The sequence below is a fragment of the Arachis hypogaea genome, chromosome 2 (assembly GCF_003086295.3).
Source record: "Arachis hypogaea cultivar Tifrunner chromosome 2, arahy.Tifrunner.gnm2.J5K5, whole genome shotgun sequence".
Lineage (NCBI taxonomy): Eukaryota > Viridiplantae > Streptophyta > Magnoliopsida > Fabales > Fabaceae > Arachis > Arachis hypogaea.
Window position 1 is genome coordinate 57,623,995 of NC_092037.1, and position 2,772 is coordinate 57,626,766.

Consider the following 2,772-nt stretch of genomic DNA (forward strand, 5'->3'; position numbering starts at 1 on the left):
GAGAAGACCTTGTGAATCATGTTGGGCAAGAAAGGAGAGTTCTAGGCTCTTACATCAATCCAAACCTAGGAAATTATGGAAGTAGCATCTAAAAGCCCACCATACATGCCAACAACTTTGAATTAAAACCCCAGCTCATCACCTTTGTTCAGAACAATTGGTCATTCGGAGGAAGTGCCCAAGAAGACCCCAATCAACATCTAACCACCTTCCTAAGAATATGTGACACTGTGAAGTCTAATGGTGTCCATCCAGATGTCTATAGACTGCTATTGTTTCCCTTTTCACTCAGGGACAAAGCATCTAAGTGGCTAGAATCATTCCCAAAGGAGAGCTTAACAAATTGGGAGGATGTGGTAAACAAGTTTTTGGCAAGATTCTACCCTCCTCAAAGAATCAATAGGCTGAGAGATGAGGTACAAAACTTCAGGCAATAAGATGGTGAAACTCTCTATGAGGCATGGAAGAGGTTTAAGGACTTAACAAGAAGATGCTCACCAGATATGTTCAATGAATGGGTTCAACTGCACATTTTCTATGAAGGTCTTTCTTATGAGTCAAAGAAGGTTGTAGACCATTCATCAGGGGGCTCTCTAAATAAGAAGAAAACCATTGAAGAAGCCATAGATGTCATTGAGACTGTGGCTGAGAATGACTACTTCTATGCTTCTGAAAGAAGCAACACTCAAGGAGTAATGGAGCTGAACCATATAGATGCATTGCTGGCTCAAAATAAGATGATCACCAAGAAGCTAGCAGATCTTACCAAGAAGGTAGAAGAAAATCAAGTTCCAGTAATCATCACCTTATTACCAGCTCAAGAAGGGGTAAATGCAGGAGAAGAAGGTGATTGGGAATAAGCCAACTATGTTGGAAACTCACCCAGACAGACCCATGATCCATACTCCAAAACTTACAATTCTGGTTGGAGAAACCACTCTAACTTTGGGTGGGAAAATCAACAAGACCAAGGCCAAGATCAGAGATGCCACAACCACAATCCCAACAATAATGCAACTCACCAACATCCCTCACAGAGATTCTATCAACACCCACCTAATCACCCATCTCAACCATCTAACCTCAACCCACTATCACCAACCGAAGATAGACTCTCCAGAATTGAGACTCTACTTGAAGACATATGTAAAGAAGTCCAAGACAACATAGTGTTCAAGGATGAAGTGCGAGCCAATATAAAAAACTAGGGAGATACCATCAAGAGGCTGGAGTCCCAAGTGGGATATCTATCTCAACATTTTCCCAAGCCTACTGATAGTTTCCCAAGTGACACAGAAAAGAACCCCAGAGGAGAAACAAAGAAAGTAAGGTAGGAAGAATGCAAGATGATCACTATAAGTGATGAGAGGAATGTGGAGGAAGTGCACACACAAACAGAACACTTCCATGACAATCCAAAGGAAAAGCATGAAGATAGTAACCACGCACCCCATCCCACACATAGGGAGGAGCTAAAGAAAGGGGAGACCCTAAATCCATATGCACCCTTTCCCCAAAGACTCAAAGGTGGTGTAGCAAGGAGAATGTATTCAAGGTTCCTCTATATGTTTGCATCTCTTGATGTAAATATACCATTCATTAAGACCCTCCAACAAATGCCCTCCTACATTAAGTACATAAAGGAGCTGCTGGCCAAAAAGAGTTCATTGAAGGGTGGGCAAACAATAAAGATGAATAGGGAGTGCAGTGCTCTCATTCAAATAGTGCCACCTATAAAGAAGAAGGATCCAAGGAGTTTTCACATTCCCTGTGCTATAGGAGAGACAATGATTGATAAAGGGCTCTGTGACTTAGGAGCAAGTATCAACTTAATGCCTCTGTCCCTCATGAAAAAGTTTCAAATCAATGAGCTAACACCCATAGACGTAATCATTAATTTGACTGACGAAACTCAAAAACAGGCGATAGGAATGGTTGAAAACGTATTAGTAAAGGTTGGAAATTACTTCCTGCCCACAGACTTTGTTATCCTAGAGATGGAAGAGAATCACATCCATCCCATCATCTTAGGGAGGCCATTCTTAGCCACAGCCAAAGTGTTTATAGATGTGGAGTGAGGAGAACTAATCTTAAGAATACATGATGAACACCTCACCTTCAATGTCTTTAAACCCTCACAAGAAGTAGATCATGATAACAAAGAGTCAAAGAAGACCACAGTAAGGAGCTGATGGAAGAGACAAGCATGGGAACACAAGTATCACACCTGAAAACCTTGATGGTTGACAAGCAAGGTGGTCAGAAGGAGCAATAGCCAAGTGTAACCCAAGAGGAGCTAGACCCACCAGAGTCATATGAGACAAGCAATAGGACCTTCCTGAAAGAAGAAACCACAAGGAGCAAAGTAACATCAAGGGAAACAAAGAAGAAGGCCCCAAGGGGATGGAGGAACAAGAAGATTCCTAAAGAGGGTTTTTCTCCAGGAGATGAAGTGGTCTCTGCCTATATTCCACCTATCCCACCTCATCTCCCCACCATCCCATCTCAGCTACCTCAAGTGTACACCATCAGAAAAATTCTGTCCTTAGAACATGTGGAGCTTCTCAACAAAGCAAATGGAAACAGATTCATTGCAAGAGGGGAAGATTTGAAACACTACCAAAATGTCAAGCTAATGACGCTAAAGAAGTGCTTCATGGGAGGCAACCCATGTTCTATACCCTTTCTTTTTAATCTTTAATAATAGTTAATAAAGCAAAGTTCATGGATTCTAAATCAACTTTGATAAACACCTATTAAAATCTCTACACG

At 41.5% G+C, this 2,772-nt stretch overlaps 1 pseudogene; it reads right to left on the minus strand.

Annotated features, from left to right (window-relative positions):
- Positions 1-401: 401 nt before the first annotated feature.
- LOC112766930 (small nucleolar RNA R71) lies at positions 402-503 on the minus strand (annotated as a pseudogene).
- Between the last annotated feature and the right edge of the window lie 2,269 nt (positions 504-2,772).